The sequence below is a fragment of the Myotis nattereri genome (assembly GCF_964212035.1).
Source record: "Myotis nattereri genome assembly, chromosome: 12".
NCBI classification, from domain to species: Eukaryota; Metazoa; Chordata; class Mammalia; order Chiroptera; family Vespertilionidae; genus Myotis; species Myotis nattereri.
In genome coordinates this window covers 31,678,397-31,701,444 of record NC_138087.1, presented here as the reverse complement: position 1 = coordinate 31,701,444, position 23,048 = coordinate 31,678,397, and the positions used below count along the sequence as shown (strand labels likewise).

Sequence of the window (23,048 nt, the reverse complement as noted above, 5' to 3'; positions counted from 1 at the left end):
AACACATCTTTAGCATAATATTGAGAGAGGAAAAGCAAGTTGGAAAATGATATGTATTTGTAGTAAGGCATTACTGATGTAAAATTCAAAGCACACAGAACAGAATTACATATAATTAATGGATACATCTATTTATGTAAACTAAGTAAAAAACAATAGATAGGATACATAGCTCAAACTTATTGTATCTTGTATCCCTGACATTTTATTTTGTAAAATAATTCAGGAGATATGCAGACAATGGAATACCACGCATCACCAAGAATAAAGGATCTACTACGATACACAACTGAATGAATGGATCTCGCAGATTTAATTTGCTTATCCAGGAAGTTGAGCAAATGAAACCATCAGCAAAAAGTACATACTGTGTGATTTATATAAAACAGAAACAAAACCCAAAATCAAAGCCAATGTATATTGGTAGGAGTCAGGATAACAGGCTCCCCTGTGGTGATGAAAAGGGAGGATGTAGACTGGGTCTTCCCTAGTGTTGGTAAAATGTCTTCTTTCTTGATTTTGGTTCCAGTTACATAGGTGTTTTCAGTTTTTTTAAAAAAGTGTTCACTTTTCTGAATGTATTGCCAAAAAAATGTGTAAAATACTATTTGATAAAGAAAAAAAGTTGCCTGTCAGCCATGGCTCAGTGGTTGAGTGCTAATCTATGAACCAGAAGGTCATGGTTCAATTCCTGGTCAGGGCATATGTCTGGGTTATGGGGAACCCAGTGGGGGGCATGCAGGAGACAACTGATCAATGGTTCTCTCTCATCATTGATATTTCTTTCTCTCTCTCTTCTTTCCTCACTGAAATTAATAATATATTTTTAAAGAAGAAGAAGAAATTGAGGATCATATGGCAAACTAATATTTATTTGCTCTGGATGGATGGGTTCAGAGGTGATTTTATACTTCCTGTCCCTTGCTATTTATTTGTAGTACTTCATTGTGAGAAAAGGGAGCACAGGAACAAATCAAGTTAAGAACTACGGATAGGAGATGGCACCGGTTGGCAGTGATAGCCAACAAGACATGAAGCCAGAGATCACAGCAGATTTGCTGCGGCAAAACCAAAATATAACTGCAGCCTCCTCACTCCTTAGCCTGGGTCAGTGCTGTCCTCTGGCATGTAAGTCGTCACAAGCTTTACGTTTGCAATGTTTATGTTGGAAACAGATTTGGCTTCCGCCTTTAAGTCATGTGCATGGCCATTACTCTATGTCAGCAATTCTATTTATCAACAATTAAAGAGCTTTGCAACCCTCCTATTACCTGTTGATATTTTAAAACATAGGGTTTGAGGTGGTTGAAAGAATAACAATGCTTCTTTCTCTGCCTTTCAGACTTTCCCAGAAAAGGGAGACGAGACCACACCAAGCCTCCCCGTGAGACAGTATTTTCTAAGCGGCACCAGGATAACATCAAAGCTCTTCATTGAGGGTCTGGCAATCTCCCTCTCTTTGGTCCTCAAAATAAAAGTGTAAGTCAAGTTCAACACTATTAATGGGTAATCTGTACTCACTTTCTCTGCCCTTATGAAAACAGGCTGAGTTTTATTTGGGAAAGCCAGTGATGGTGTGTTTGATTTTAAACATACCAAGTGTTTGAAAACTCTCTCAGATAATGAAACCTCAAACAGTGTGGGAGATGTATCAGCAAAGTCCAAGAGTACTCATCTCACCCTGAGCAAATAAAATAGAGAACAAAATGCCCTTTGTCGTGCACTGCGTACCCTGTATGTGTGCCGTGTCTGTGCCGCTGCCCTCACTTTCATGCTCAGCTGATCCCAAGGTGTTTAATCCATGTCACTTCAGCACATCAACTTGATTGCAGAATTTAAAGAAGACAAAGAATACTGTGACATGTGACAGACACCTCTGGACCTCAGCTTGTTGTATAAAGATGGATGGGAAAAGCCTCCTAGATTTTACTCTTACATACCTTGAAACTAAAGCAATGAGATAACGATAAGTCTCAGGTCAAAGATGGGCATTTCCGTCCGAGAGAAGTGGAGCAGCCCCGAAATCTTTAGTTCCAAGGTTCAGCATGATCCTGAGAGCCTCTTAATATTTGCTGCCCCCTGTAGTTTGCTCTTGTAAACATTTTATTTAAAAAGAAAAAACCAAGAGAGCTATTTAAAACTTCAGTTGCTCTTCTTCTAAATCCTAAGTACTTGTGGAATTTTATTCCCTCTCTCTTTTCAGTCCCAATCCACAAATCAGAGTGATGACATGGGGCGAGTCGGGGAAGACTGCTATGAGCAGTCGCGGTTTCGCTTAAGAGAATAGACTGGGGGACATGATTGCCTTTAAAACATGTAGATTGTATTATATGGAGAAAGCTGCTCAAATAAATCCGATTTTCTTTAAAAAGGCAAAGGAAGCATCTGTTTATTAAACTACTTTCTCAATTTCCCATTGCCTTCAAAATCGGTTGTGGGCCATGATTGCCTTTGTCTCCAAGCACAATAGCTTCTAATAACATTATGCTTAAAATAATATGGTAGAAAAGTATACGCTCGTGGTTTGTTCATTTACTGAAACTGATATAGATGGCAGAAATTTTACCCAAGCTTAAAATAGCACGTGGAACACTAGGAATTTAACACTGGCCCAGTGATGAATGAAATTTCATTATAAAGAATCACAATCTAATATCTAACTTTAGTAAAAAAAGAAAAAATTAGAACTAGTTATCACCATGCACAAATGCTAGGGAAAAAAGTTAATAAAACTGTTTATTCTACAATAGATTAATGAAGAGGCATAGATAATCCTAAAATAATGTCATCCCATAGTCTGTGTGACTTGAATAATTTTAGATTTAATTTCATGATTCAATTGGCCTGTGTATATGTAACTCCCAGAAAGATTATGGAAAGTTACTATTAATTTGTACAGTGTTAAAGGTCCCCTCAGTACACAAAACACCTCCTTTAGTTCTTTAGAATCTATATTATATATTTGGATGTTTTTCTTCACAAATGGATCAAGAAATTAATACAGTTCACCCTTGAACAATGAGGGGATTGGGAGTGCTGACTCCCTTCCAATGCAGTTCAAAATCCATAGATTGAATCCCCCCAAATTTAATTACTAATAGCCTACTGTTGACCAACGATATAAATAATCAATTAATACATATTTTGTTTTGAGATCAAAACATGTTAGCTCCAATTTTATGTAGTTAACTATAGAGACAAGGCCACTCTAAAAAAAATTAAAGGAAAGGTTTTAAATAGGAAAAATTATAATATACATAAAATCCTGTTAAATGCGTGATGATAAATCATAGTTGCTGATAGTCATTTTTATTGTGAAACTTAATTTTGTTATGAAACTCTGACAACATAATCACATTATTCCCCGTGGTTGAGGTAGAAACAGAGATCGAAATCCACCAATCAAGAGCTGTTTGTTGCATGTTCTTGGGCTCCCTGCTGTGGAGAACATAAAGGAAGCATTTGGCCTGGACACTCTTCTCAGGGTGCATGAAGACTGACGCACAGGTAAAGGGGTGAAAAGACAATACGTATTTGAGATATTTACAAAAGAGAGGTACCTTTTTCTTAGAATGTTCATGAACATACAGTCTGAGCTTGGCCGGAATTTAAATGGGAGGAAAACATATAGACTGAAGGGATTGGAAAGGACTTCTGGTGTTTGAAATATGAAGTAAAACTCTGAGAGGAGCTGTCACATGCCAATGTTGTCTGCTCTAAAAGCAGACACAGAAGACATACAAACAGATTTGTACCTGACACTGAAGATGTCTGATATTCCCAGAGGGGACCTTGATAAAGAGCTACACTGTTCTAGTAAAGCAACACAGATAGACATTGTTGTGGACCCCAAACTCAGTACCTGGCTGTCCAGTGCTTCCATAGGTCCCTGATGAAAGGGCCTGGCCAAGAAGGAAGGGGTCTGCTATGGGAGCCTGGCAGACATTTTGGCACCTTCAGAGGGTGGACATGCACACTACTGGAGAGAATGCCGAGCTGGATGACAAAATATTTGATTCTATCCCTGTCCCTTTCGTACTGTATGAAGTTCAAGCTGGACCCCAAACTTCTCTAGTCCTCAAATCCTTTATTTACCATGTAGGGATTAGTAACACCCCTTCTGTCTAAATCATACAACCATGGTCAAAAGCAAATTAGATAATGTAGGCAAAACACTGTATAGACTGTAAAATGCTATATAAATTAAGCACTGATTATGTTCAAGCTAGTGATCAACACCTATGACATCGTGTCTCTGATTAACTGGCCGAATCATGGCTGTTCAAAAGCCCTCTCCCACTCTTCTCCATTAACCCTCATCCATTTCTAACTTCCCTGCACTAATCCCACTCCTTTTAGGAAGCTCTCTACCCTTATCCATTGTCACACTTACTTCCCATGCCTTCCACTCTTTATGCGTGATCTCTACCACATTATCCATTTTCACTCATGTTCTCTCCTACAGAGGGATGTGTGCCTCTCAGTTGCATTATAAATTCCTGAGGGAAAGGGACCTTATTTTCAATTTTAAAATGACACCAGAACCCTCCTGTACTTGGAAGCAAAGAGTTAGGAATAGAGGGAAGTTGAAAGACACTGAAGGTTCAGAGAGAGTGACAGAGGGAATACTAAGTGCAGACTGACCCCATCACAGGTATCCTGGCAGTTCTAGCTCTTTTCTTGACAATAATTTGAATTATTTATTTTTTACAAATAATTATTAAATTATTAATTACTTAAAATGAAGATGGCAATTTAGATCTCCCATTATGTGTGGGCTGAGTTGAATAACTGGAAAACAATCAAGTTAATAAATGTTACCATATAGAATGGTATTCCCGCCCCCCCCCCCAAAAAAAAAAAATGAATGAGGTTGGGTGAGCTTACGTTTTTTGTACCAAATAAACTAATTGAATTTCTAATCCATATGACTTGGGTAAGGACAAAATCTTTATGGATTTTTTTTTTCAATTCTCTTAGAAACAACCAGGTTACCTTTTCCCCCACTAATGACATATATTATTCAATTGTTGACAACCCTGGCATAATGATGCAGGATGCAGAACATCCCGCATTTTAGCTAGACAAGCTATCTGTGAAGGGCCATTGTAAGTGGAGAAATAATGTGTCATATCTTACTATTTAACAAGATACATTCATTTTATATATAAGAAGACTACCTTTCATGTTTCAATCGCTCATTTGAAAAAAGCAAAATATAACTCAGAAGAAAAATAGGCAATAATGCAATACAAACTGGGTGCTTAATTTCACTTCATGGGAATTCATTGTTTTGGATTATCTGCATCAGTGATCCACCCATCAAATGTTTCCCTCCATAAACTCCTGTATCGAAACATTTTTTCCCCCTCTCTTTAGAGTTGCTGTCTTCTAGTACAGAGCTAATGGAGACGTTGGTAAGATGAAAAGATTAGATATCTGCTGAGCGGGGTTTATAAAATCATCCAGCATATACTTTAAAGAGGCCTACTCCAGGAGCACCACAATTATCACTCTGAACCTGGGTCCGTTGAGTGGTGTTTCTCTTTTAACTTATAACACTTTAAAACTAAAGGTAGCGGGCCCTCTTGAATGAAAGCAAGTTGAACATAGACTGACTCTGGGTTCCTGTAATTTCAAAACGGACAACGCTCTCACACTTGAACTCAAGCAGTCGCACAATTCAAGACCATGGGATTGAGTTTCTGCAGTTTGGCTGTTGTTTAAATGGAGATGAGCACATCCCCCACCGCTGCCTGTGGAGAGGCAGTAACAGCAGCTGACACTGGGATGGTGGCATTAAGGTCTCCAGGCAGAAATTTGCTGGGAAAGTGCTTGCAAAACAGATTGCTTCCATTTCTGCTCTCCCCATCCTGCAAGTGGTGGCTGCTTCACGGCCAGAAGCAGTTGTGGGGAGGCTGTTGAGGGTGGTTTCAAGGAAAACAGCCTGTGTTTAGACTGGAGCAGAGGCTTGGAACCCACAAAAGTGAGCATTTCTCCTTCCACTAGCATTTGTGATGTGTCACCACGGGGGTTGAGAAATCTCGCCCAGATGCTAGTGTGTGCATGTTTTAGGTGTCCTTGTGGGTGAGGGCTTGGCAGGCAGCATGGTGCCTCAGACAGTCAAATGGGAGCAGTTCATCCCGTTAAAGTCTAGACATTTAAAGAGCAATAAGTGTTTGTGAAAGTTTTTAGAATGGGAGCAAACAGAGGATTTGGAAACGTGAATCTTCCTGAAAAAGCAAATCCAAATTAGTCCAAGTGCACTTGGACATGCCTTTCTTTTGGGGTGTATTTTTTATTATTTTTTGAAATATTTTACCAAGATCTTTGGGGGAATGTAGGCATGTATAAGAACATTACTAAACGTGGTGGTGTACTGTTCTACTCACCAATTGCTGGTCATCTCTAACACAGAGAGTGGACTTATGTGACAGTACTAGCCAAATCCTTTGTTCAGAATGTCGAGTCAAATAATTAGGTTCAAGGGAATTATTATGGAGAGATCCATCTTTCGTAGCTAATAAAGACATATCACTTTTAATGCATTGAGAATGTATTCTAAAAGGTAGCAACAGATTATCATTAAAATGTGCACAAGAGCCTGGGTGGTGTGGCTCAGTGGGTTGAACATTGTCCCATGCACCAGGAGGTCACCAGTTTGATTCCCAGTCAGGGCACATGACCGACCGCACTGTGGGTTCCATCCCCAGAAGGGGGCATGCAGGAAGCAGCCCATGATGTTTCTCCCTCATGGATGTTTCTCTCTCTCTCTTCCTCTCCCTTCCTCTCTCTGAAATCAATTTTAAAACATGTGCACAAGAATAGACATGTGGACTTTTAAAGAATATGGCAGTTAAAAAAAAAAATTTTAGATTTTTCTTAGGATTTGAAGGACTCAACCGAAAACAGTGTAATAATTTTAAAAGCACAGTCATAAAAGTAATAAACACAAACTTCGTGTTGTACACTGAGGGGTTCACACTATTTATTTTGAGTGATGCTATTATTAATTTTAAAATAATGACGCTTCATTTCGGACCACTGTTTGGCCAGAGTTTGACCCTGAAGTGGGATGTTGAATTGATTTCCAATTGTGATTATACTGATGTACTACAATCGGTTGGGGGTGGCCATGATGTTGTGGTGACAATAGCATAATATAAGTGCTACAAGGCCTTTCTGTGGAGTTTTCAACATGCAGAGAAAAGACAGGCATGTTTGTAAGTAATAAACCAAATTAGCACTGAATACAAATTAAATATGGGGGAACATAGTCCCAAAGAACCCATCACTGACTAGGATTGCAGTTATAAAACAAATGCTTGGTTTAGCATAAGATTTCAGCAAAGCTGTCTAGAGACCATATTGATTTAACTTCTATTTCTGCCTATGAAAGCTGAAACTGGCAGCTTTATATCGTTCATTTCAACTCCGATTTTTATTTTTTCTGAAATGAAAAAGTGTCCTGCTGACATAAGTACAGGTAAGTGACAATTAATAGTGGTGACATCAGCGGGTGTTATCAGATTTGAAAAGGAGGAAACGGACAGCACCAGGAGGCATGCAAGTGGGGATCAGAACAGACACTGGAAGGGGCAAAAAATGGGAGGAACAGAGTGTTTTAGGGGTCTTGATGGCTTCGTTGAAAGTCAATAGCTTTGCACATGTCCCAGTGAGAAAGCCATGTACACCGTGACACAAAGCCAACATTTGTATTTTCTGAATCCATCTGATTGTCTCTGGTGGATAAAAGCTTGAGCTCAGATAGACACCTAAACTGGCTGGGAAAAGTTTCAGAAAAGAGAGAAACAAACGAGGACCTCAGAAAAGAGAGAAATAAGTTGATAGCAAAGATCCCTTTCCTCAGTGATGACAGTGGAAAGGGCACTACTCATAAATATTAATAATCATGGTAAGAACAATGATCATCTGTAGAGAACTGTTAATTTTGCACATTTGTTCTCCATCTATTGCTTCACTAGAGCAGCATGAGGCAAGTAGGGCAACAATTCTTATCTTCATTTGACAGATGACAAACAAATAGAAAATGCTTCGTGAAATTGGAGTAACGTGTCCAAGCTCCCAGGAGTAAAATACTATAGTGGCAGAGTTGCGGCTAGAACTTAGGTGTCCTGATTCCCAGCACTTAGCTCTTTCCCTTACTTCTCTGACCACTCCTGAGCCACAGGCCACACTAACGTAACTTAACTCAGAAAATAAATGACTTAAAAGTGCTTTGGCCAAGACTACCATCTCCCAGTAATTCACCAAAGTGACTAACACAAAGGGAAAGAGTAGAGGCACCGGCTACACATTCTCTAGGCCTTTCAGAAAACAGGGAGTGCTCCTTTGGTCACATACGTGTGAATCTACAAGAAAGGCGATATTGTAGACACCAAGGGAATGGGCACTGTTCAAAAGGAATGCCCTACAAATGTTCCCATGGCAAAACTTTAAGAGTCTACGACAGTGATGGTGAACCTATGACGCGCGTGTCAGAGGTGACACGCGAACTCATTTTTTTGGTTGATTTTTCTTTGTTAAATGGCATTTAAATATATAAAATAAATATCAAAATTATAAGTTTTTGTTTTACTATGGTTGCAAATATCAAAAAATTTCTATATGTGACACGGCACCAGAGTTAAGTTAGGGTTTTTCAAAATGCTGACACGCCGAGCTCAAAAGGTTTGCCATCACTGGTCTACGATGTCACCCAGCATGCGGTGGGCATTGTTGTGGATAAGCAAGTTAAGGGTAGTAGTCTTGCCAAGAGAATTAAGATACATATTGAGCATATTAAGCACTCTAAGAGTTGAGATGGCTTCCTGAAACATGTGAAGGAAAATGATCAGAAAAAGAAGGAAGCCAAAGACAAAGGTGTCTGGGTTCAACTGATATGTCAGCCTGCTCCGCCCCGAGAAGCACTCTTTGTGAGAACCAATGGAAAGGAGCTTGAGCTGCTGGAAGCCATTCCCTATGAATTCATGGCATAATAAGTATAAAAACAAAAGAGAATGGTGTCTTTTCCCAAAAAAATTATTTAAAGAAAATCAAAATACCCATTTTGTAACTGGATCATATTATTCACTAGAGGCCTGGTGCATGAAATTCATGCACCTGGGCGGAGGGTGGGGGGTAAGGGGGGAGCATCCCTCAGCCCAGCCTATGCCCTATCACAGTAAAGGAGTCCTTGGGGGATGTCCCCTAAGCCAGCACTCAGACACCCCTCTCACAGTCCAGGGCTCTAGCAGTCCAGGACCCCTCACTCCTTACTGCCTGCCTGCCACGGAGGTGGGGAAGGCTCCCGCCACTGCCACTGCGCTTACCAGCCACAAACCCAGCTTCTGGCTGAGCGGCACTCCCTCTATGGAAGCACACTAACCACTAGGGGGCAGCTTCTGCATTGAGCGTCTGCCCCCTGGTGGTCAGTGCACGTCATAGCGACCAGTCATTCCGCCATTCAGTCGACTGGCATATTAACCTATTATTATTCAGGATTGTTTCAGGTCAGCACATTCTCTTTCTAGATCTCCTTGGTCTGACTTTATAGTTCCCTTTTCTGGTCATACTGCACCCTAACTGGTTTGGCTCAGTGGATAGAGCATCGGCCCGCGGACTGAAGAAGGCTTCCAGGTTTGATTCCAGTCAAGGGCATTTACCTTGTTTGTGGGCTCAATCCCCAATAGGGGGTGTGTAGGAGGCAGCTGATGGATGTTTCTCTCTCATTGATGTTTCTAATTCTCTATCCCTTTCCCTTCCTCTCTATAAAAATCAAAATATATTTAAAAAAATAGTCATACTGATTTTAATATGTATAAAAGATAAGGAAATCCTTCCCTGAAATTAGAGACAATGGCAGGTACAAATATTCTGAGTAAGTTTATAAAATTCACTGAATCTCAATTTTCTTATCTGTAAAAAGAGGAATTCAGATTTATTTTAAAAATATATTTTTACTGATTTCAGGGAGGGAAAGAGAGGTAGAAACATCAATGATGAGAGAAAATCATTGATAGGCTGCCTCCTGCACATTCCCTACTGGGGATCAAGCCTGCAACTTGGGCATGTGCCTTAATTGGGAATCGAACCATCAAACCATGATCTCCTGGTTCATAGGTGGATGCTCAACCACAGAGCCATGCCGGCTGGGTGAGGGGTTCAGATTTAATGTTTCTTTATACTTACTTTCCATTCAGTTGTTAATTAATTAATATATTGTTATTCCTATCCATGATATATTTATTCATGCTATATATTAATTCTAATAGAATTTAACCTTCCACCCGAGTTTCTGGGCTTATGTTTGTAGTACTGCCACGTGCTAGACTCCTTTGCTTTTCAAAGTGTGGGTGATGGACCAGCAACCTCACTGTAATTTGGGAGACTGTTACTAATTCAGAGTCTCACGCTCTAATCTAGATCTATTAAACATAATATGCATTTTTAATAAGATGCTTGATGATCTGTATGTACTTTAATGTTTGAGAAATGTTGTCATAGATCACAATCTTTTAGGAAAAAGGAGAAATAAGACTTTGTGAATCTGTCTATAAGACACATAGTATATGGTGATTTAGAGGCTCATTTGAAGTCAAGTAATTGTAACGAAGAGGTTAGATTTTTTTTTTATTTTTAAAGAATAATTATTGAAGACTTCACAAGTCTTAAGGTAGTAACAAAAAATGTATGAATTAAGACTGAGGGTCAGTCTTATCTTGTCCTTATCTTCTTGAATAAAGAGAAGTCAAATAGTGACCGGTCTCACCAAATTCAGGAACCTAGATCCATTGCAGAATTTGCCTAAGGAATCAAAGTTAGTAGGTGGTTTAGGAGCCTATCTGACTCTAAAACCCAGTCACAGTCTATTAGTCGGGGCAAGTGACTGGTAGAGAAAGGTAACTTCAGAAACATAAACAGGGAAAGGCCCATGATTGCTAGAAAAAGCATGGAGCCAACATTTAGTATTTCATCATCTTATTAGTCTTGCTTTAAAGTATAATGTCATTTAACAAATATTTTTCCAAGCTACACACCTTCCCAAAGAGGGTATTATATTTCAAGTATATTAATCACTTTTCAAAGTTTTCAAATCGCTAGGTTTGAAAAAATTCCCAACAACAGGAAGGATGAATGTTGGAGTATAAGTAATAGTTAACCTCAAGTATCCCCAAACATTGCAGAATATGTTGTAAACCTTTCAAAAATAAAAACAAATAAAAAATATTGCAATGCTACATATTAATGCATATAGTAAGGAATGATTTTCTTTGAATCTTAGCTTTCTTATCAGTAAAACTAGCTGAAACTTTTATGATTTTCTACCTTAAAATTTTTTGTGTGAAACTTGATTATTTTTCAAATACTGCTCTGTAAAGCAATATGCCACAAGTGAATTGGGTAAAGTTCATGGTAACAATAGTTGACCTAAATCTTGTTTTATGTTTCAATTATTTATGTATTTCTAGCTCTCTATTTACAAAAGATTCAAAGAAGTTTATTGCAGTACAATTTTAAAGCAACAAGCCTAAATTTGCTTATATGTGTATTATTGAATTTCCTCCAACTTTTTTATTTTGAAAAATGTCAGGGCTATACAAAAATTGCAATGGACACTCATATTCCTTTTATCAATTGTGAGTATTTTACCACATTGGCTTTATTGTTCCTTCTTTCTGGATCATTTGTAAATTAGTTGCAGTCATCATAGAACTTCACCCTTAAATAATTCAGTATGTATCTCCTAAGAACTAGGACATTCTTTCCATAACCAAAGTAAAGTTATAAAACTCAGGAAATTTAACATTGATATCACAGTATTATGTAATATATACCTACTTTTAAATTTCCAATTTTATAGCTGTGTATTTTTCAATATGGGATCCAATGAAAGGTCACACATTACATTTAGTTGCAATTGTATTTGCAAAAAATACAAATAATCATGTATTACTGTGATCTTTTGACATGTTTCTGAAAGAACAAATGTACTGTAGTGAAACTTCCATACTGATTGTACACTTACAGTGCGTATTTTCATAAAATTGAGGTAAAAATCAACTCACCTAAAAAATTTTTTCCTGGTAGATAAGTATACACCACATTTCCCCACTGAAATGAGCAGGTATAGGCATGTTTGGTGTGAATACACACTGAAACTGGCTGAGGACACAAACTCGAAACTTGTCAAGATTGTAGGACAATAAGGCCAGAATTAGAAGAAAACTTTTTCTTGATCTAAATGGCATGAAAGGCCGGAACCGGTTTGGCTCAGTGGATAGAGCGTCGCCCTGCGGACTGAAGGGTCCCGGGTTCGATTCTGGTCAAGGGCATGTACCTGGGTTGCGGGCACATCCCAGTGGGAGATGTGCAGGAGGCGGCTGATCGATGTTTCTCTCCCATCGATGTTTCTAACTCTCTATCTCTCTCCCTTCCTCTGTAAAAAATCAATAAAACATATTAAAATAAATAAATAAATAAATAAATAAATAAATAAATAAATAAGTGGCATGAAAGATTAGAATTATGAGTAGGGAAAAATGAAAGTGAACATTGTCTGTCTGTAAGGTCATCCTTTATCAGTCATTTCCTCTATATGGGTGGTCAAAAGTGAGGATGAAGTTAAAGGACTTACTGTTCCATGCAAACCAACCCAATGTTTATGACTAAGGCAAACCAAGCAGTTCCAAAGTAAAGGTTTCTGTGGTGATTTCAATTTGGCCATGGTTTGCATCTCTGTTCCTGTTTTCATAGATATGCATGAACTTAACCTTTTCCTCAGCCTTCCTCCCCGGGCACTCTCGGGTTGTCCTTAAAGGTGTTATTTTTTCTGTGTTTATTATGGCGCTCCAGACAAGCTGAATTTCCTTTGAATGTGTGAAAAGGATGGGGGACTAGAGCACACTTTGGAGAATAAAGAATAAGCTCCCTTTTTCCTTTCCTGGCTGGCCCAGGATAATCTGTCTCCACACAGGACATTGCCCATACCCTGCCGGTGGACTGCTCAATAAACCCATTCACAATGACCCTGAAGAAACAAATGAAGTCTGTGTTGCTAATTTGTACTACATATCGCCCAATGCAAAAATAATTATTAATCTAGCTCAGCTTCATTCGAAATGCCAAAGTTTAAGTTTTCCAAGATCAGTTTGAAGCATGCATAGGTCAGGTTTATTTGTGTAGATAAATCTGTAGGTTGAAGTGCAGAGAGACACATGGCAAACATTTTTTAAATGCAACATGAATATCACACGTTCCATATTTTTAAGGACCCACATTGTAAGTTTGGTAATTTCCCTGGACAGATGATGGCTCTTCAACCTTTAAAGTGCTGTTGAACTAACATCTTTTATTTTCTCCTTACAATGCTGGCTTCTAGAAGTTTAAAAGTTGGAATGGTAAAAGAATCAGCACTCTTTTTCTTTTGGCGCTTGGAGCAAAGTAACTCTACCTTGTTACACAATTCTTTTGCAATTCATTTGAATGAACTAAGAACAGAACCCACCGAAGACAGATAATGGCTCTATCGTTTTATAGCAGTGTAACTGTTCGGAAGATACTATGTCTTGATTTATCTCAGTTTTCTCATTTGTAAAATGAGAATAAGTTATCTACTACACACGGTGATCAAAAAGTAAATGAGCACAGCTCGTGTGGCTCAGTGGCGGAGCATGGACCCATGCACCAGAGGTCACCAGTTCAATTCCGGGTCAGGGCACATGCTGGATTGCAGGCTAGACCCCCAATAGGGGGCGTGTAGGAGGTAGCAGATCCATGTTTCTCTCTTGTTGTTTCTATTTCTCTCTCCCCCTCCCTTCCTCTTTGTCTAAAATAAATAACAACATTTTTTAATAAATGAGATAACGCTATGCTATGACACACCAACAGAAAATCACTGACCAATAAATGATATAAATTATTTATCATTACTACATGGTTTTCCTCACCAATGGATTTCATTATGAAAAATATATAAAAGCTAGTCAAGGCACCATTACTATTCTGACTGAATAATAGGAACAATCCTTTTTTTAAATAAAATGGGATATGTAGGTACTAAAGGGGTTAATAAATCATCTCCCCAAGAAACAACTATAAAACTGGATGAAAATGTAAAAATTAACCAATTGAGAATCAATTATTCATGAAAAGTGGTGAACTTCAGGTAAGAACAATGGGAATCTGCCTGGGGTTAATGCCCCAGGGGCTTCCCATTCTACCTGTTTCCTCCTCCACCCTCGCAGCTTGGTTAGAATGATGTCTCCACTAAAGCACAGCTGTCTGTTAAGATCAGGAGGAGAAGAGGGGGTTGGAGAAAGAGAAGGAAAAGAGCGGAAGGGAACAAGAGAAGAGAATTTGACGCTTACCTTGAACCATACACAAAAAACAACTCAAAAGATATCATAGGCCTAAATGTAAGAGCTAAAACTATAATACTTCTAGGAGGAAATATAACAGGAAAGTCTTTGTGACCACAGATTAGGTTAAAACATCTTATATATGACACCAAAAGCATAATCCATAAAAGAAAAAAAATCAGTAAGTTGAACTTTATTAAAATGTTTTCTCTTCAAAGTGCCATTAAGAAAATGGGAAAAAAGGGGGGGGGGGCACAGACCGGGAGAATGATAGAAAGTATTTTCAAATTATATTTCTGATAAAGAACTCATAATAAAGAAAAGACAACTCAATTAAAAACTGAGCAGAAGACCAAGACATTTCACAAAGAAGATATATGAATGCCTAATTTAAAGAAAGATAAGAAAGATGTTCAGTGTCATTAGTCATTAGAGACATGGAAATTAAAACTACAAGGTACTATGATAGCCCCATTCGAATGGCTGTAATAAACAGAAAGACAATAGCAAGTGTTGATGAGGATGTGGAGAAAGTGGAACTCTCTACATTACTAGTGGGGATGAAAGTGGCACAGCGACTTGGTAAAGCATTTTGGCGATTTGGTAAAAAGTTAAATATAGATTTACCAGAGGACAGGAATGCCATTCCTAGGTGTCTACTTTAGAGAAATGAAAGCATATGCCCATACAAGTACGTGTGTGCAAATGTTCATAGAAGCATTATTCTTAGTAGACCAAACTGGAAACAATCCAAATGTCCATCAACTAGTGAACAGAGAAACAATATTGGGTATATTCACAGAATTCAATCCTTTTCATCAATAAGAAGGAAAAAATTTTTGATAAACCCTACAACATGGATGAACTTCAGAAACATTACTCAGAGTGAAAGAAGCCAGGCACTGACACAAAGGACCAAGTATTTTATGATTCAATCTATATGAACTCCCCTGAAAGGGCAAATAGAGACAGATAGCAGCTCAGTGGATGTCTGGGATTACAGTGGAAATGGGAGTTAACTGAAAGCAGGAACATTTGGAGTGATGGAAATAATTCTGAAACTGGGCTGTAGTGATGGATACAAAACTATAACTTTATGAAAAAATACTAAATTGTAAACTTTCTGTGGATGAATTATGTGGTATGTAATTTATACCCCAATTAGGCTATTAAAAATGAAAAAAAAAAAACTCTACTAAAGTCAAGAAAATGAATTACTTCAGGAAATGTACAATTTCTTAATAAATATATTCATTGTTTAGTTAAGTTAAATAGAATGAGAATTAAATGTGGGACCAGATTTCAATCTTGGCTCAATACATTTCTATAGAAATCTGATCTAGTTACTGTGGTTAAAGCTCAATTTCCTACTTTGCAAAATCAGAGATGTTGACGCATATATTCCCACTTGAAATCACTGTTGCATAGTTCAAATGAGTTATGAAAGTGCCTTGTAAACCATAAAACTCTGCACAAATGTTAATTATAATGACGATATGTCACCTGTTAAATAACCATTTTTAATAATCTGTTTTGTTCTTTAGCTTAAAGCCTTTGTGGTCTTATGCCCTGCCATTTTGAGAGGCTCAAGAATATCACCTTTGTAATGTATTTCCCCCTCCTTCAAAATAAATATTACAGAATTTGCTTTAAAAAATACAAACAGCCGTGGCTGGTATGGCTCCGTTGGTTGGAATGTCCTCCATGCTCTGAAGGGCCAAAGGTTTGGTTATGGTCAGGGCACACTCCCCGGTTGCGGGTTGGATCCCCAGTGGGACACATACAGAGGCAACCGATAGATGTTTATCTTTCACATCTATGTTTCTCTCTCTCTCCCTCTCCCTTCTTCTCTCTCTAAAATCAATAAACACATACCCTTGGATGAGGATTAAAATAAAAAAAATACACAAAACTTTATGAATATGAATTGATCATTCTGCAGCACATGTAGTATAAAGTTTATCAGGTAAATGGTTGCAAGTAATTGGCAAAGGGATAAAAAGGAAAATGCCATGTATATTCCATAGATGTTTGTAAGAAAAAATATGAGTGTTTCTTGCCTTTGGAGTTACTGCTATTCTTAGAATCCACCTTGTAAGACATATTGCTGAAGGCATCCCTCTGGTAGATGTTCACAAATACATCAAAGGTAAAAAATAAAATAAAAAAAATTAAAAAGTATGTTGCAACATCAGTCTGTTTTTATCAAGCCTTGAAAATCAAGCAAAGTATATTATTTACACATGAGGTTCTATTCTGAGTCTGCATACATCTGGCCTAGCTCATCTTTTTTCTTAATTTAAAATAAGTGTTATAATGAGAGCCTTCCATTTAATTGCTCTATATTGGTAAGCTTCTGCCCCAAATTTAGGAATATGTTGAGCAAGAATGAGATTCTCATTAAAGTATACTCTCCCTGCCCCATCCCCATCCTCTCCCTTTCATTTCCCTGTTTCCAGAAAGAATGACTGGGAACAGAAGAAATCAATGCTCTGCAGCTAAAAGTATAGGTATTGGTACCGATGAAGAGGGGAGGCCAAAGTCACTGAGGCATCGTGGGCATGACCAGCTTTGGAGTTAGAGAGAATTGGTTTAAATCCTGGCCATTCTAAGTATTACCTGTTTAGTATTCATTCATTCAGCAGACATTTATTAAGTATCTACCTCAAGTCAGCATTGTGCTAACTCCTGTCAATGCAATGATAACAACAACAAAAACATGTTGCTTTTCTCTGGTAGAGGTCAGTTTAGTTAGGGATTCATATGTTAACTGTATAATCAGACAAATGAATACGGACTACAGCGAACAGGAAGTGCTCTGCACAAAAGGAACAGGAGGCATGCAGTGACATCCATCCAGAGTGGATCATTTTTTAGTCCCTCTCTCTTCCATAGGATCAATCTATTTTCAAAATTATTAGTGTTCTCACTACTAATAATTGCTACTTTAGTCATTCTGAATTTTGAAATAAACAAGAAACAATACATTGTAATGTTGAAGATAGTACCCAAATTAAAGAAAATACTTGGTGTGAACAAAAATTTGTTCTTTCTAAACAAAAATATTACTTGGCCATTTGTGCTGTTTTGCCATTTTAACTTTTAAACAGAAATAACAACGTTAAGTGTCCTTACAGGATTGTACAGCATAAGTAACTCCATTTTGGGGGGCTACTGATAATTACTGTGCTATCATTGCTTATTTAGAATGTACTGTGTAAACTCAGAAAGATGTAATACAATAGGAGCTAACCAACCCTGTCCCTGAAGTGAGTCGTAATGACAGCAAACCATTATGAACTTTTCCAACAAATGTCCGTGGCGAGGGCCGACAATGTAATGGCGAGTTCTCCAAATTAGCTCCCATAGGAGACAATACTGATTGAATACAACATAATACAAAATTAGTAATGTTTTAAAAACACTAATTTGAAATGTACAACATATTAAAGCTCCATAATCACCTCATCAATCGTTGAGAAGTTAGACCAACAAAAGATTTATTCAGGAAAGATGGTTAGAATTGCTAGCACAGGTACTACTAAAAAGCAGAGCAGCATTTTGTGTTTTATTTCTGTTTTTAAATCCTCTACCGACAACGCGCGCCTCTTTATTTCTCCCACCCTGGCAGACTACTTTTGCCATCCTGTCCTTGGTAAACCATGAGAGCATATAAATAACAAGAGAATCTGAATCACAACGCATGTGCCAGACCCCCGTCTGAGAAAATGTGTTCACGGAGGTGCAAATCATTTGGCGAGGCCAGTGCTAGCAAAGCTAGGGAGAAAGTTGTATGAAAGCATTTTGGAGAAGTATGTGCGTGAGACTATGCAGAGCTTCATACGGCATATTCAGGATTATGACTTGTATCCTAAAAACATATTCAGGATTTTGGTCTTTATCCTTTGAGAGGTTTTTTGGTGGGGAGAAGATGGCGGGGGTGGGAGAAGATGGGGGTGGTGAGGAGGTATCATAATCAGATCAGTATTTAGAAAAATGTACTCAGCTACAGAGAAAGCGTTTGGATGGCAGCTGGGGTCAATGAGGGTCAAAGATGCTACAACACTAGTGTAAGTAAAAGATAGGCCCCCAGGTGACAACTGAGTTCAAATGAGGTGGTTCATGGCAAGAGGCATTTACAGCAAGTAAGATAAGCAGGGACTAGTGAAGCATGGATGCGTAATATTAGTCTATTAGTAGGGTTCTCCAGAGAAACAAAAGGGGAGAGAGAGAGAGAGAGAGAGAGAGAGAGAGAGAGAGAGAGAGAGAGAGAGAAAGGGATTGCTTTATTCTAAGAAATAGTTCACACAATTACGGAGACCGAGCTGGCCCATGATCTGTAGGGTGAGCCAGTGGATGGGAAACCCACGAAGGCCGATGGTGTAGATCCTGAGTTCCACTCCAAAGGCTGGCAGGTTTGAGACCCAGGAAGAACCACTGTTTCTGTCTGAGTCCAAAGGCAGGAAAAAAACGGACATCTCCGCTCCATGCCCTCAGGCAGGAGGGAACTCCCTCTTATTCACTGTGGGTCAGCCTTTTGGTTCTATTCAGGCCTTCAGCTGATTGGACGGGGCCCACCCTACTTAGGGAGTCCAGTCTGCTCTACTGAATCTACAGATTCGAATGTGAATCGCATCCAAAAATACCCTCAAAGCTATGCCCTGAATAAAGTGTGACCAAATATATGAGCACCCTGCGCCAGATCAAATTGGCCCTTAAAATTAACCATCACACTGAGCACAGGGAGGGGGGGTGTTCAGAAAGTTCCCTATCTTTACAGTCTAGACCAGCCGTGGGCAAACTACGGCCCGCGGGCCGGATCCGGCCCGTTCAGCTGTTCTATCCGGCCCGCGGAGCCGAAAGAGCGGAGGGTTCTCTTGCTCTCCCCTCCGCTCCTTCACCAGCAGCAGTGTTAACATGTATTAGTTCACACAAACACGCCATCCATGCTTTTGTTCCGGCCCTCCGGTCCAGTTTAAGAACCCATTGTGGCCCTCGAGTCAAAAAGTTTGCCCACCCCTGGTAGACGATTTGATAGCTGGCTGTTGCCCTCACTAAGCTAGGGAACACTAGACAGCACCAGGATTTAGGTCCGGGTCAGACAGTTTATTCTGTACTTACTGACTTTGACATGACTTAGCAGCATCTAAGTAGGTATATCAATGGATATACGGTCTGGGACCCAGAAGTTTGGTTTAGTAAGAATAATATGGAAGTCAATAGCATGTAGATGTTAATAAAAGCTATGAGCAAAGATAGAAAGGCAAAGAAGAGTTAATATAGGGTAGCGACAGAAAAAAGAAGGTCTAAAATCTATCCGTGGGGAATTATATCATTTAATGACTAGATACGGAGGATAATCCTGCAAAAAAGCCTGAGAATCACACTCAGAAAAGTAATGGTCGCACCATGGGGAGTATTGTGTAAAGAGCCTCAGGTAGGGTGAAGGGGGAGAGAGGGGGGCTGCTAAGGTGAGGTGTGCTGCTCACAGAATACAGAGAAAGAGGAAGAATAAGTGAGCAAAGATGAACTGGAGACAGTGTGAAGAAAGCTTTTAGAAGAATTTGACCATGGAAGAGAGCAGAGAAATAGGGTTGTAGATTATAAAATTCTCAGTGATATAGTTGTGAAATTACCCTTTCTTACTAAACCTAGTGAAATCAACCAACTAATATAATCACAGAGTAGCAAGACAGCTCACATAATGCTCAAGGAAAACCATTCATAAGTCATGGCTTTACTGGTTTCTTTTATTATTGGAAATCATGGGCTATAAAATGCAATATATTATACATAATGAATTATTATATGTATATATATATCAGTGCATGTACCATAGGAATAAGCCTTTCTCATAAAATCTCCCGTGGTATCCAATATCCAAGGCAAACTGTACACATAAACCACAGGATTCAGGCAGATCCTGCATATAATTGTATTCTCTTTATGAGGTCTCATGGGATAAATGCCTCCCTTTTCTTGCAAAAGAATAGAATTGCTTTATTGTATAGGCAATGGGAATCGCATTACGGATTGTATTTTTCACATCACTTTGGGGCAAGAAAGCTCAGGGCTAAACTATGGTCCATTTGCTACAACCTGAAACAGAAACCTCAAAGCATGATTTTGTCTACGTGTCTCACCCCTTTTTTTTCTTACCTTTCACTTCTCATCAGTCCAGTTTTTCCTGTGTTCTATGGATTTCTACAATATGTCTCCAATTTCTAACTATAACAGGGTACAAATAATGAACACATAATCCTAGCAGTCTGTAGAATTCAGAAGGATGCACCTATACCTGGTAAGTGTGTTGATCTACTTTATTCTAGAACACAGAGTTGGTGTCATTACACGCCTCTAGAGGAAACATTTGGCAAAATGGCATGATACAGATCTCAAGATCTATTGCTAGAGATCAACTAGTGAAAAGGCAGAAAGGGATTTACAGTTTTACTTGAAAGGCTGATTGTGTGTGCGCGTGCTCTCCCACCGCATCACGTGTGTAATTGTTAAACAAGCTTCTCCCGTTCAGGTTGAGAGGTGTATTTTTAATGAGCAGAAGACATTAAAGGAAACTCGAGGCCTCTCAGAACCAACAGCGTCACAACAAGCTTTCAATTAGGGGACATCTGTTGGGAATACAGGGGAATCTCTACGCAAAGTCAGCCGCTAATCACATTCACCTGCCCTGGCAGCCAGACAGCCCTCTGCGCTGGGAAAGGTTGCTTATTCCCTCCATGCTCAATCACATTGCATTAAGTGGCCACCTGGGTAACGTGTTAGTGCGCACCTGCTGGCCTACTCCGCCTAACAAAACGCACTGAAATGAAACTCCCAAAATAGACAGAAAGCAGATCCGCCCTGGCCCAGAAAGGGAGGCAGACAGAACAGCCAAGAAGAAGAAAAGACCCGAGACTGGAAGGACATAATGAATTGCCAGGAATTCAGCATTAACTCGGGGACCTGTCGTTAACATGTCCCCCTGTCCTTTCACAGTGGGTTTAAGGCATTCTTATTCCTGAAAAAAAGAAAATATTCAGCCTTTTCACTTTCAGGACAATAGTATTTAATCTGAATCAGACCAAATAACAAAATAACAGCCAGATCTGTAAGAGGGTCAGAGCAAGCAATATATGTATAGAAACAATTTTGGGGGGATGATTGCTTTTTGCCCACTTTGGAAATGGATTGTGTATCTTTCTTTTCTGAATGCATAAAAGGTACTTTTCCTAAAACATACAATTTTTTTTAAAGATAGTTTATTGATTTTTAGAGAGAGGAAGGGAAACAGAGAGAGGAAAACATCAATGTGAGAGCAAAACATAGATCCGCTGGCTCCTGCATGCCCACTACTGGGGATCGAGCCCACAACCCAGGCAGGTGCCCTGACCTGAAAATGAACTGGCAACCTTTTTGTGCATGATCAACACCCAACCAACTGAGCCACACTGGCCAGGGCCATACAATTTTTCTTCATTGTATTTCAATTGTTGGGATGGAATATTATATATTTCCTGTTCTAAAGTTATAAGCAAAGGCTAGTTTATAACACAATACAGGTTTACCCCACTATCAGAAAGTAGAGTGATACTGTGAAAGCTTTCGTGAGCCAAAATACCATAAAGCAAAGAAGCAATTAGCCATTAGTTTATGTAGAAAAACTTTTGAACATTTCCAGATCCCCAAAATAACCTAAAACATACCAAATACACTTAATTATGCCCAATTTTACACTAAGCATAACATCGTTAAGTTTTTCTAACACCTTTGGATATGTCTCGCTAACAGATGCACAAAATAAATTGAGATAAAGCTTAGGTGCTCACAGATACACTTAAAGCTACACTTTGACGCTGAGATGCTAAGTGTACATTCACGGGAAGGAGCTTGGCGGGACCACGCTTGCTGCTCAGGGTGCGTGATGCCTCCATAAAGGCTGACTCTACCAAGATTTGCTGCAAAACAAATGCTGAACCTTTTTTTTTTTTTCCTTTTTTAATAAAAGAGAAAATCCTTTCCGGATTTCATTCCATCAGTGAAAACCAGTACTAAAGTAGATCTTTTGTGAAAAGGAAGTGGCATATTTTGCTTAGCATAATAATCTCCAGTTCCACCCATGCTGTCGCAAAGTGTAAGAGTTCCTTCTTTTTTACAGCTGAGAGTATTCCATTGTGTAAATATGCTGAGAACAAAATAGGACCAGAGGCATGGGTGCACGGCACAGACTGACAGATGGTCTCAGAGGGCATGGGTGGGGGTGGGGGAGACTGCAAGAGATTATTCAAAGAACATATACGAATACATATATGCATAGCCCATGGACACAGACAATAATGTTATAAAGGCCAAAGGGGAGAAAATGTGGGACATCTGTGATCGTGTCAGCAATTTTTTAAAAAGTAATAATAAAAAACAATATTTTTTAAAACACATTTTATTGATTTCTTACAGAGAGGAAGGGAGAGGGATAGAGAATTAGAAACACCGATGAGAGAGAAACATCAACCAGCTGCCCCCTGCACACCTCCCACTGGGGATGTGCCCGCAACCAAGGTACATGCCCTTGACTGGAATCGAACCTGGGACCCTTGAGTCCGCAGGCCGGCGCTCTATCCACTGAGCCAAACTGGTTACGGCAACAATATATTTTAAAAAGGAAAAGTGGCACAATGCCAACTTTCAAAAGGC

At 39.1% G+C, this 23,048-nt stretch overlaps 1 protein-coding gene and 1 pseudogene across 2 annotated transcripts in view; one reads left to right on the top strand and one right to left on the bottom strand.

The window, feature by feature from the left end:
- Positions 1-23,048, bottom strand: part of PTPRD (protein tyrosine phosphatase receptor type D) — a 2,145,631-nt gene that overhangs the window by 528,174 nt on the left and 1,594,409 nt on the right. The gene's annotated exons all lie outside the window — the stretch shown is intronic.
- On the top strand, positions 7,456-8,999 carry LOC308527704 (large ribosomal subunit protein eL21-like; annotated as a pseudogene). The gene is made up of 3 exons: positions 7,456-7,486; positions 8,277-8,504; positions 8,724-8,999. The product of its transcript is annotated as a large ribosomal subunit protein eL21-like (transcript).